This window comes from Rattus rattus, chromosome 9 (assembly GCF_011064425.1).
Source record: "Rattus rattus isolate New Zealand chromosome 9, Rrattus_CSIRO_v1, whole genome shotgun sequence".
NCBI lineage: Eukaryota > Metazoa > Chordata > Mammalia > Rodentia > Muridae > Rattus > Rattus rattus.
Window position 1 is genome coordinate 75,787,366 of NC_046162.1, and position 13,126 is coordinate 75,800,491.

The following is a 13,126-nucleotide window of genomic DNA, read 5'->3' on the forward strand; positions in this document are numbered from 1 at the left end:
GTCCCAAGGAGAAGCCTGAATGTGGGCAGTGTCAGCTCCAGGCATGATTTCTGCAGCAGTGGCTGTGGCTGCAGGGACCGAGGCAGACTTGAGCAAGTGTGCTGTGCCAGCTCCTGGGGACACTGGGGTTTCACTGCCATCTGGAGCAGCACAGTGCCATGCCAGGTTCTTCGAGATTACTCAGCCTTTCACCACGCTATCCCGAGGAACAGCACGGCAGATGCCACCTAAGAGTGTCCCAGCTGTCCTGTGGGTCGCACCGCTGTAACGAAACACCAGTCAGGGATGCTTAAACAACACACCGTGTCAAGGTTCTGGCTGACTTGGTTACAGGTGAAGGCCACGTCTTCCCGGTTTGCAGATGGCTGCCTTCCCATTGTGTCTGTACACGAGTCGAGACAGAGAGATGGCGGGCCTCCTGTGGGTCTTTTCTCATTAATTCACTAGCTCAATCACGAGAACCCCACCCGTATGGCTTCATCTAACCTTATCGTCCCCCAGGGGCCTCAGTGACATTGGGTACTGCTTCAACACAGCAAGTCTTTTTGGTGGATGGACAGGACACAGGACTTGTGTTTGTTAAAAGCTGCTGTAAAGAGTCCCCTTCTTCCATATTTCCACTGTGACGTTTCCCAAGCAGAACTCCGAATAGACAGCTCTCTGGCACTGGGCAGCGCTCTCTCTGGCCAAGGGGAAGAGAGAATGGTAGCCTCTCATAGGAATAAAGTTGATGATACTCTGTGTTACCCTCTATAGTAACAGCCGGCCCAGCGGCCCTCTGGTAGCGTGGCCAGATGTGCTTTTACCTTTAATAACCAACAGAACTAGGTCTTTTATATTGGTGTGTGTGCATACATGTTTGCATGTGTGCATATGTGTGTGCATGGCTGTGTAGAGGCCAGAAGTCGACCTCTTGGGTATCTTCCATAATAATTTTCTCCTTTTTTTTTTTTTTTGGAGACACCTTTCACCGAGCCCAAAGCTAACCCTTGGCTAGGCCTGTTGGCCAGTGCACCCCAGAGATCCTCCTGCCCCTGGCTCCCCAGAGCTGTGACTACTGCTGTTCACCCCGCACCTGGTTCCTTAGTGTGGTTGCTGGCCATGAAGCTCTTGTCATGCACTTTACTGAGCCTTCTCCCCAGCCCTGGGCTCACCTTTGCACGGGGACCTTTAGTTAACTTACACTTCCTGTGGTGACTGAACCACTCAGGTCCGTGTCTCGCGTCCCACTGTTATCTCCTATGCACCTCCTTCGGGTTTTCGCTGTTGCTATTGCTCTTCCAGAGCCCCTGCCCCGCCATCTTCTGGGTTACCTAAGCAGCATCCAATTCTATTTTCCTTACTGGGTTTAAGAGCATCCCCAGGGGCTGTGGGGATGGCTTGAGGAGGCTCTCATCACACAAGCGCGGGGATCTGAGTTTGAATCCCTGGCACCTGTGTAAAATACAGATGTGGTTGGCACGCAGATCTAAGCTTCATGCTGTGGATGGGGGATGCAGACAGGAGGATGCCTGGGTCTTGCTGCCTATCAGCCTGGCTCCAGTACAGTGAGAAACCCTGTCCTGCGAGTGACAGTGCACCACGTGTGCTGTTGTCCTCTAGCCTCTGTGCCCATGCATGGGTGGATGACCTGCCTGTGAATATTCATCACACACACACAAAGACATAAATACAACACACACAGAGATATAACAAACACACAGATAACACACATACACCCCTCACACACACCACACACCACACACACACACACACACACACACACACACACCACCACACACAAACATACACACACATATACAAATACCACACAGAGACACAATAAATACACAGAGACATACCACACACACACACACACACACACACAGATGCATACACACTCCATATAAACACCATACACACCACACACATACACACAGATATACCACACATACCACACATATTCAGATATACTACACACACAAACATAGCACACACATCACAGACACAGAGACATACCATACACACACACACACACACACACACACTATACATATATACCATACATAGACACACACAATACACATATAGACATACTACATACAGACACACATATCACACACATATACTGTACAGACATACACAAACATAATGCACACACCACAGATACACACACACACACACCACACATATGTACCATACACAGACACACACAATACACATATAGACATACTACATACAGACACACATATCACACACATATACTGTACAGACATACACAAACATAATGCACACACCACAGATACACACACACACACACACACATACCACACATATGTACCATACACAGACACACACAATACACATATAGACATACTACATACAGACACACATATCACACACATATACTGTACAGACATACACAAACATAATGCACACACCACAGATACACACACACACACACACACACACACACACACACATCTACCCCTCTGTTTGCATGTTGCCATAATGGTTACTGCATCCTGAATCAGGGTTACCACTGGGCTGTTTCCTATGTGGCATCACAGCTACCCACTGGCAGGCGTCCCCTTTCCCCTCCTGGGCCCATCAAATTGTTTTGTCACACATTTTTTGTCTCAGAAGTTTCCTAAAATAGTCAGCACACCGCCAGTGTTTCGGCTTCCAACAGTCCATCACCTTTAAAGGGAAATGTGCAATTGTGCATCTCGCCTTCTGCGAGGTTCACAGCCCGGTGCAGTCCGTTCACCAGTTCCTGGAAACACTTGGCGTGTGCTTTCACCTGTTCGTAGAGCCCGCAGCAGAAAGTCATGGTGAACCTAAATAGGACCACTGCGTCAGAGTCACTGCCAGATATCTTGTCCTCTCTGTGTTTTACTTTTCTCTCCACCCTCTGATGCCCCTTTGCCTCTCAGATGGAGATGGTTTAATTGTACAGTCACTCTGTGTGTGTGCCTGTGTGTGTGTGTGTGTGTGTGTGTGTGTGCCTGTGTGTGTGTGTGTGTGTGTGTGCGCGAGTGTGTGCGCGTGTGTGCGGTGTGTGTTGGGGGGCAGTATGTGCCTGTGTGTGAAGGCTGATGAGGACTTTGAAGGTCTTCCATATTCACTGCTCACCTTGTCTTTTAGGCAGGCTTCTCTCACAGAACCAATTCAGCCACACTAGCAGGTCCCTAGGATTTTCCTGCCCCCACCTCCCCAGTGCTGGTCTTAAAACTCGGAGTTGCTGAGCCTGGCTTTTACGTGTTGTTGCCAGGATCCAACTCAGGCCATGTTTGTGCAGCAGGCACTTATCCACTGACCCATCTTCCAGCCCTAAGGTCGTTTTGAAGAAAAAGCCACATCCATTTCTGAACCAAAGTTTCTATTTTTCATTTCTTTCTTCATCTCCTCTCTCTCTCTTTTTCAAATCCCCAGTTCGGCGTCTGTTTCTGGAATATTGGCTGCGTTCTAGTGCACACTTTTAAAGACTTTAATTAGCTGGCACTCAAGTGGGGACCTTGAGTCTCCATCCTGATGTTTAATGGAGTGTTGCCTCGGATGGCAGGAATCAGAGTAATTGGATCGTAGCTGGGACGCTGGCTGATTCACAAAATCACCCAAAGGTGTCACTCCCGAGAAGGGACAGGGTTTAGCTCCGGCTCACGGGTTCTGAAGCGTTGTCTCAGCTGCTGGATGCCTCTCAGTTTCAAGGAGACACCGAGAAAATCACCTCTGGGCAACAACGGCATTAAGGGCTCTTTGAGGGATTCTGTATGTTGGAGCTTGTGTGTGCATTAGACAGAACACACTTTCCATAACAGCAACTTCCTGAAGCTCTCCCTCCCTGAAAGTATCTCTCCGGGGGGCTGGGGTGGAACCAGGGCTCTGCATCTTTACCAAGTGTCCCGGAAGATTCTGACGTAGAAAATCCAGACTTGCTGTGTCTGATAAACTTTATGACGATTTCAGCAGCTGGATGGTCTGTCTCTTTTAATATTTTATTTACCTTCAAGACAGCAAGCATAGAGGCAGCCTGATCATTGACTCCCGCCTTGATGACCTTGAGGGCATGGGCATCTTGACAGTGGGCAAGGATGGAGCCCAGGCTACCCACAGGCTCTTGGGCCCATGGACATCAGCTGGTGATGCCAAGGCATAATGGTTCCTTTGGATTGCCAACTTGACAGAGTCTAGAATCACCTAGGGGACAAATACCTGTGCATCTTTTACGAGGAAGCGTTCTAGATTGGGTTGGCTGAGGCGGGAAGTCCCACTTTATCTGTGCAGGGCCTCATTCTACTGGGGAGGGGCCAGACAGAGTCAAAGGCAGAGCACCACCACTCATCCCTCTCTGCTTCCTGAATGTGGATGCCATGAGACCAGCCACCTTGTGCTCCCGCCATGCCTTGCCTGCCATGACAGACTGTGCTGTCACAGCACAGGCCAGAATGAACTTTCCCTTCCTTAGATTGTTTTTGTCAGCTGTTTCCACAGCAACAAGAAGAGTGAAGGACACACATGGTCTGAGATGGGAAGGCACCCATTTTTTGCATTTTCCTCTCTCCATCTGTCTCCCTGATGTAGAAATACTAGTTCCTGGGGCATTTTGTTTAGGGTGAGTCTTGAGTGATACAGCCTTAGCATGAACTCGGTGCCCATTAAAACGCTCCAAGCTACAGAGTACTCACGTCCCCGCAAGGCACTACTTCCTGGGCGTGGGTCTGAGGAAAAGTCGCGACTTTGCGAGTGCTATTGTTGTCTCTTCACCTGACAGTGCATACTCGGATACTTGAGACAAGATTCCTAGGGACCAACTGGAAGCTTGGATGGTGGCATTGGACAGTAGACTAGGGGTGTGTGTGTGTGTGTGTGTGTGTGTGTGGTGTCTGGACTGATGCCAGTGGGTATGGTAGGAGATGGGGAATGGGATTCGTGTTGTCTGGACAGCATGGCGGCTGGGGAGACGGTAAGGGCCGTCCACAGCGTGGTCCGTGGCATGGGGAGATTTGACATACGAGTAGATTAGCCCAGTTTGATTCAGAGCTTATATCCCGTCCAGAGTCAAAAGAATGCACCAGGAAGGGAGCCATATAAGGCTAAAGGTGGGTAGAACCAGGGCCTCAAAAGCTGGCCAGCTCCTTTGGGACTCAGTGAGGCAACGTAGGCCCCAAGGCGGCTTGGCTGCTCATGTCTAGTGTTAGGCACACAGTAGCTGACTGTGAAAGACCAGCTCTGCAGGAGAGAAGGCTAACGTTCCACAGCACTGGAGGCCTCGCTTCTCCTGCCAGGCCAGGTCAAGGCTAATTGGCCAGTTCCTCCTGAAAGAAGGGGCATCTGAGAGGCCAGGCTGACGCTGTCTCCTCAGGGGCGGAGACTGCGGGAGGATGAGGCACGGTGCCCTGAGAGGGTTCCGTGTTTGTGTGTGGGAGACACAGGCTCTGCCGAGCCTGAGGCGAGGGGTGAGCCACAGGCTGGCGTGGGTGAAGTGAGCTCATGCGAGCATTAGGCATTAGGGCACCCAGCTGTGTGGTGTGCACATGGGCTGTGTGGGGAGGAGGGCAGTGCTGGAGGGGTTCACTTTAAGGCTGCGATCAGACTTCGCGTCTCCGATGAATGAAGCAGTGCGTGTGTCAGTTACTGGGCTGTGCTGCCTAGGGGCTGCAGGATGAGCCTCTCTGTGCCCAGTTCAGATGCTTGCTATGGGCCAAGCCACACAAGGGAACAGGGTAAGAGGCAAGAGTGCAGAGCAGGGAGGCGCCTGTAGGTTGGCAGGGGCTGCGAGCATCCCACACCCCCTCATTGGTGACGGCTGATACAGTGCTCACGTTCAAGCTTTGGTCTGAACCGGAACTTTCCCTTCCAAATGTCTCTCCTCTCCCCTCCCCGTCTTCCCCTTTCTCTCTCCTTCCTTATTTCCTTCCTTCCTTTTCCCCTTCTCTCCCTCTCTTCCATCCCATTTTCCTCTCCCCTTCTCCTCTGAACTCCCTGCCCCCTCCCTTTCTCTCCCCCCTCCCCTCCCTCTACCACAGGAGTCCTCAACCTTCCTCACACTGCGGCCCTTTAATAGAGCTTCGCCTGTGATGGAGGTCTCCAACCATAAAATTATTTTCGTTTCCACTTTATGACTGCTGTTATGAATCGCGAGGTAAATATCAGATTAGCAGGATACCTGATATGCAACCCCGGTGGGGGTCGAGACCCACAGGTTGAGGACCATCTACTTTTCTCCTCTCACCCCTGCACCTGCCTTCCCCATCCCCTCTTCCTTACCCTTCCTCCTCACCTCTTCCCTCTTTCTTCTTTCCATGGTTGTGGTTTTGCCAGTCCAGGTTGAATGCAAACTCATCCTCCTGCCTCAGCCTCAGGTGTGCTAGAATTACAGTCATGCAGATTCTTCTCTCCTTTCCTGTGAATATATTTTCAGAACATTTATTTTTTTTTTAATTATGTGACTAAGTGTGTGTGTAGGGACCCAGAGGGGCCAGAAAAAAGTATCAGGCTCCCCAGAGCTGGAGTGGCAGGAAGTAGAGAGTTGCCTGGCGTGGGTATCAGGAATGGAGACACTCTTCCCTACCCGCTCTGCAGTAACCGCTCTGAGGTCTTGGAGCCATCACTGACCTGTGGTTGATTGACTCTGCAGACGCAGAACCATCAGATACAGATGGCCAGTGGTTGGGGCGGAGGGGAGCCATTCAACTATCTGGCCCTTTGCAGAAGCAGCTGCTGACCCCTGATGTGAGCACACCTCACTTAATCCTTTCTCTCTGTACTTCATCTCCACTATCCAGGGATCTGTCCCCTGCTGCTTCAGGTTATAATCTGTAGCAGCACTCACAGCTTGGGAGTCATGAGTCTGCCTTAAAGCCCTCCAAGGGCTCCTGGCACCCTCGGTCACAGGCTTTGTCAGCGCTCGCTGCTCTGGCCCTTGCTTCCCTCCACAGCCTCTCCATCCTCTGTAGCACACTATAGACGTCCTTCCTGTCCGGCAGCCTTGCACCAGCTAGCTCCTCTGCCCAGAGCAACCATTTTCAACCTGGAGGTCTCAACCCCCACAGGGTTCACATATCCGATATCCTGCATTATCTGGTACTCACATTATAATTCACAACAGTAGCAGAATTATAGTTAAGGAAGTAGCAGTGAAAATAATGTTACGGTTGGGGGCCACCCCAGCATGAGGAACTGTATTAAAGGGTCGCAGCATCAGGAAGGTTGAGGAGCACTGGGCTAGAGCACTGCCCCTTTCGGAGCCATTACACTCTCTCCAGTTCTCCTCCGGCTTGTGGCCTCTATGCTCCTTCCTCAGAAGGCTCCGAGCTTTGCCTGTGACATGGGTCTACTCTTGGCCCTTGTCTTCCTGCGATGACCTGGATACCTGTGTCCTGTGCAAGGTGGAGACACACCATCCTGTGTTCTTCTCTGCTGCCATCTAAAACAGAGACCAAAAGCAACGTGGGCAGGAAAGGGCGTGTTTCAGTTTACAGATTATAGGCCGTCATTGAGGGCAGCTGAGGCAGGAACTTGAAGTGAAGACGAACACGGCTTACTGTCTGGTTGAGCTACCTTCCTTGCATAGTTTAGAGCCATATACCTAGGGATGGCACCTCCCTCAGTGGTCTGGGCTCCCCAATGTAAAAAACATGCCTCTCAGACATGGCTCCAGGCCAGTGTGATGGAGGTGATTCTTCAGAGGACGTTCCTGCTTCCTAGGTGACTTTAGTTTATGTCAGGTTGGCAAGAGACACTGTGATAGAGGTCTTAACTAAGATACAGGCCTGCCTTGGTCTCTGCTGGGTCCTGGCTACCAAGAGCCCTTTACATAACGGATCTTCAGGAAGCATTCGCTGGATGAATGAGTGAACAGGGATCCTGAGATCTTTATAAAAACCCCTCCTTTCAGTTTGCACGCTGAATAACACGAGGAAACAGGTCTGCGCCCTTTGCAATTGACCACTTTCTTAGCTCTCTAAACACGAGGCTCAGATAATTAAACATGCAGGAGAAGAAAAATGTAAATTTTAATGTGCACATTGAATGTGTTCTGTGGTGGTTCATGCTTTATTTACTTTCATAATTATGTTTGCCTAAGAAGCTAAAAGACCTCTGCCATTTATAATCAGTGCTTTTGAGCTGGAAGGGAAGGCTGGGGAGCAGGGAAGCTGCCTGTCTCACTCAGCAATGAGACCACACTGACGGTGGGATCTTCCCACTGGAAATTCACATTCCCTATATCCAAGGCACACGCATGTGCATGTGCATGTGTGTCTCTGTGTGTCTGTGTACATATGTATGTATGCATTCGTGTATGCATATCCTTCCTCTGACACTGGGCTGCCACCAAGGGCTGTCACACCCCTGCTTCTGTCCAGGTCCTGGATTTTGGACACCATTCATTGAAATTCAGTACATTCCCCTTCCCCTTTGAGGCCAGAATCATCTTACTTATTACAAAGGATTCTTTAGCAAGAGAAAGAATTTCCCTTCAGATGTTTGGGGACATTATCAGGAGGAAGAAGGAAAGGGCCTGGCTATGTGCATTTCAGACCTTGCTGTTCTGACACAGGCTGTGGCTCGATCTGACCTTGACCTCCTGACCCTCCTGTCTCCAGCCCATGAGTGCACCACCAGTCCTGGTAGAGCGGGAGCTGTGTTGTGGCGTTGGGGCTATGGAGGGTGGGAACCATAGACGGGGAGGGGGCATGAGAGGGGACCATGGAGGGAGGCGGCCATGGTGGGTGGGATTCATGGAGGGTGGACCAGATGCCATGATTGATGGAGCCCTCTGAAATGGTGTGGGGGAGTGTCCTGTGGGGGTTCGAATGAGAAGTGTACCCCACAGTCGCACATATCTGAACACTTAGGTCCCAGCTTAGGACAGTCTCTGGCAGAGGGTTAGTTAGTGCAGTCTGGCTGGAGGAAGTACATTGCTGGAGGCGGGCTTTGAGAGTTCACAACTTCACCTTAGTTCCGGTTCGCTGTCTACTCATTCTTGGACGGGAGCTCTCAGCCCTCTGCTGTGGCCCATGCCTTCCTGCTATCATGTCCCTCCACCATGATGGCTTCCTGCCCCTCTGGAACCATAAGCCAAAATGAACTCTTCAATAAGTTGCTTTGGTCATGGTGTTTCATCACAGCAAGAGAAGCTATTAACACAGTTGGATCAAACCCCTCTCCCCGTAGGTGTGTAACAGGTATTTTGTCATATCAATGAGAAAAATAGCGAACATGGCGGTCATTGTTTAACTGGCTGCCCGCTCTTCATTCCCGGTGGCTCCTTGAGGAGCGGCATACCTACAGTAGGAGGCTTCGGGTTGCAGACACTGACTCTAATCGGTTCAACAGGGTTGGAATCCATGAATGGCCAGTGAACAGTTACTGCACTTCTGAAGGAAGGAGGGAGACAGAGAACCAGGCTAAAGACTCGGCTTCTGAGAATAATGGCTAATATCATCAATTCAAGAGGAGCTAGAATCACCGAGGAGACAAATCTCTGGGCGTACTTCTGAAGGACGGTCTAGATTAGGTCAGCCTCTGGGAATGCCCGTAAGGGATTATTCACATTAGGTCAATTGGGGTAGGAGGACCAGTTGCACTAACTCCCTGACAGAAACTTGAGGGTGAGCTTGTGGTCAGTTTGAAGGCATTAATAATACATTCAGTCACTAACCATACATCCGTGTTACATTAAGGGAAGAAATCAATAAAGCATTTCTCCTCAGTCATTTAACCGAAGAGTGAGTCCAGGTGTGAATTCTCAGCTACATATTTCCCTGTGTCTTCTGTCCTGTCTGTTGCAGGAGTTGAATTTGTGGCTGTCTGAAGGCCATCTTGTGAATCTGTCCCTGTGTCTTTATTCATCTGTGTGTCTGACCATGTATATGTCTGTCAGTGTGCCAGTCTGTGTGTGTGTGTGTGTGTGTGTGTGTGTCTGTGTGTCTGTTGACTATGGGTATGTCTGTCTGTGTGTCTGTTTGTATGTCTGTGATTGTGTTTGTGTGTGATTGTATATGTCTGTCAGCACATGTGTCTGTCAGTGTGTGTTTGTGTGTCTGTCTGTATGTGATTGAGTCTCTGTGTATGTCTGTATGTATGTCTGTGATTATGTCTCTCTGTGTGTTTGTATATGTCTGACAGCACGTGTGTCTGTCAGTGTGCGTGTGTCTGTCTGTTGTGTAACTGTGTCTGTCCTTAACAAAGGGCTTTGCTCTGTCTTTATTGAGCATCATAGGAAGCCTCACATGGGGAAGGAATGTGGTACTGTACAGAAATCTTTACCCGAGTTTCACAGGGGATTAAGCCGTTGGCTTCAACTTATCCAGATGACAAAGAGTACCTCAAATACCATTGTTTATCAAGCCCTATCCAAATGTTTTGTTCAATATTTATGGTGGATATTCTTTTTATAAGGTTCCTTTAAACCTGTATTTTCTGTTTCCAGCAAATGACTGTCACAGCACAGAATACAAACACATTCACACTATTTGGATCAAGGATCTTGAGGAGTACATAATTCCAGATTACAGCCATGCATTAGCTCAGGTTGTAAAAGTTGATTCTGTGGGAAATCCAAGACAAATAAGGTTGGTTGTTACCTTGTTCTCTTAAAGACAGGGTAAACAGGCTGAGTGGAGCACACAGTGGAACAGCAGTCAAGTCCTGAGTGACCCCAAGTTGGTTATTAACTCTGGCTGTGAAGTCTACCGCAAGTCCCAGGCCCTTAGAATGTACGCTACATTCTTACCATAATGTCCTGCCGAGGACTCTCCTCCTTTGTGTCACTGAAGAAGTCTGTGGATGGAGGTGGTCACTGGCACAGAGAGCTAGCGTACCATGGGTCGGTCTGAGTCCGCACAGCTTTTGTTTTCTGTGGCCTTTTTGATAAGCTGGCCAAGGTGACTGAGGAGGAGGGAGACACAGAATGGCCGATCCTGTGAAAGGCTCCATCTCAAGGTTGATCCTGAGAAACAATTATAACGGTCAAGATAGGCAGGTACCAAACACCACCCCGAGGTGTTTATTTGGAAGACGGGAACCTACCTCTGTGTTCCAAGGCATCATCATTACGTTGCTCTAAAGTAGATCCCCAAGGCCATAGACGAGTCAGGTGAACAGGAATTCAGCTATGGACTTATTGTCTAGGATTAATATAGAAGAATCTTGAGCACAGACACAATCTCTCTCTCTCTCTCTCTCTCTCTCTCTCTCTCTCTCTCTCTGTCTCTGTCTCTGTCTCTCTGTCTGTCTCTGTCTCTGTCTCTCTGTCTGTCTCTGTCTCTCTGTCTCTCTGTCTCTCTGTCTCTCTGTCTCTCTCTCTCTCTCTCTCTCTCTCCTGCCTGTGAACGCGATGTGGCCACCAGCTTACGTTCCGAGTGCCACCCCTTCCATGCCAGAATGGGCTGTACCTTCAAACTTAGCCGAGGAAAGCCCTTCCTCCCTTCAAGTGCTTTTTGTAAATTATCTGGCCACAGCCACGAGAAAAGTGCCCAATGCGATACCTCGAGTGAAGTCCCCGGACGGCTCGGTTGAGCAGGTCAGTGTGGGTCAGAGAGCCAACTGCTTGTGGGCCACCCTGCGGCGCATTTTGTTACACAGATACGTGGGATGCAGCCGCTGCCACGGTTGTGTTAGCCAACACCAGAAAGAGTGACTGACTGGAAGAGAAATGGCTGACTCGATTTCTTCGGTGTCAGCCTGATCACGTGACACGGGCTGCCTCGTTGCCCAGGAAATTTTCTAGCCGTTTGAGCTCCGCTGATGAGAAGGGGCATGAGCACCAGAGTACTGGAAAGAAAGGCTGCCGCATGGAATAATGGGGCACAGCGTTCTCTAGCAGGAAGTGGGAACCCTCCCCTCTGGAATCTTCTCAGCTAAGTCTGCAGCCCCAGGCACACCCACGCAGAGAGCAGCTAAACCCGCGTCTAGAACAACCTCGTCTTGGGCTCAGTGAGCGATAGGTGGGGAGAACCCCTTGGTAATTACAGCTTCGAGCGTTCATCAGCTCTCCTGAGGAGCAGCACCAAGGGGAACCTCATCACGGGATTCCGGGGCCAAGCCACCTTTGGGGGCCTAATCTAGTTTTTAAAATAATTTTCCAGCAGCTTCTCAGGATGGGAAGACCAAATATTGTTGCATTATGGGAAGGTCCAGCTGGGGGAAGAACTAGAGAATCGGCCTGCTTCTGCCTCCCAAGTGCTGAGATCAAAGGGGTGCACCATCCCTGCCCGGCTGTTTTTTTTTTTTTTTTTTTTTTTTTTTTTTTTTTTTTCCTTTTTTTTTTTTTTTTTTTTTTTTTTTTTTTTCGAGCTGGGGACCAAACCTTGGCTTGCTAGGCAAGTGCTCTACCACTGAGCTAAATCCCCAACTTGTTTTTTTTTTTTAAGTTAACTTTTATTATCTGACAATTCTGACTACTCTCTTACCTTCCTCCCATTTCTGTCAACTCTACTCTTCCCACCTGTCCCTGCTAGTGATTTTGGGTTTGGTTTTGTGTTTCGTTTAGTTCAACCATGGCCACGTGTGTGACCATTGGATAGGAACCGTCCATGGAGGCTGGTGGAGTCATCAGTGGGGGGACAACTGGCAGACAATGATAGCTCCCCTTCTCCCTGGCCTATCAGTAGAAGGTATCAGTAGTGAAGGTCAGGGTCCCTGATCCCCTCCTCCATACACAATGTATTTGATCCTATCTATCCTCTAGGTCCCCCTTTTAAAAGTGAACTATTCGGTGCCTTAACAGTTTTTCTTGATAAAAATCCTTTTATTTATTCAGTATATTTTGTATATGTGGACAATCTTTTCTTATTTTTCCCATCCTGCCCTCGTTCCAACTCCTTTTATGTCCCTCCCATCCCCATTGACTATGAAGTGCTTGAACTCTTTACACACACACACACACACACACACACACACACACACACACACACAGGAATATAAAATACACCCATATATCAGTAAGTATATAAGTACAACCCCCTGATCCCATTTAGTGTTGCATATATATGTATATATGTGTATATGTACATATGTATATATGTATATATGATGTATATATATGTATGTATGCTTTTAGGGCTGGCCACTTGCTGTTGGATAATCAATTAGGGGCTTATCCCAAGGGAAGAAGAATTCTCTATCCTTAGCAGGAGCA

General features: G+C 49.2%; 1 protein-coding gene across 1 annotated transcript in view; it reads left to right on the forward strand.

The window, feature by feature from the left end:
* Slc39a11 (solute carrier family 39 member 11) overlaps nt 1-13,126 on the forward strand; it is a 412,294-nt gene that overhangs the window by 131,888 nt on the left and 267,280 nt on the right. The gene's annotated exons all lie outside the window — the stretch shown is intronic.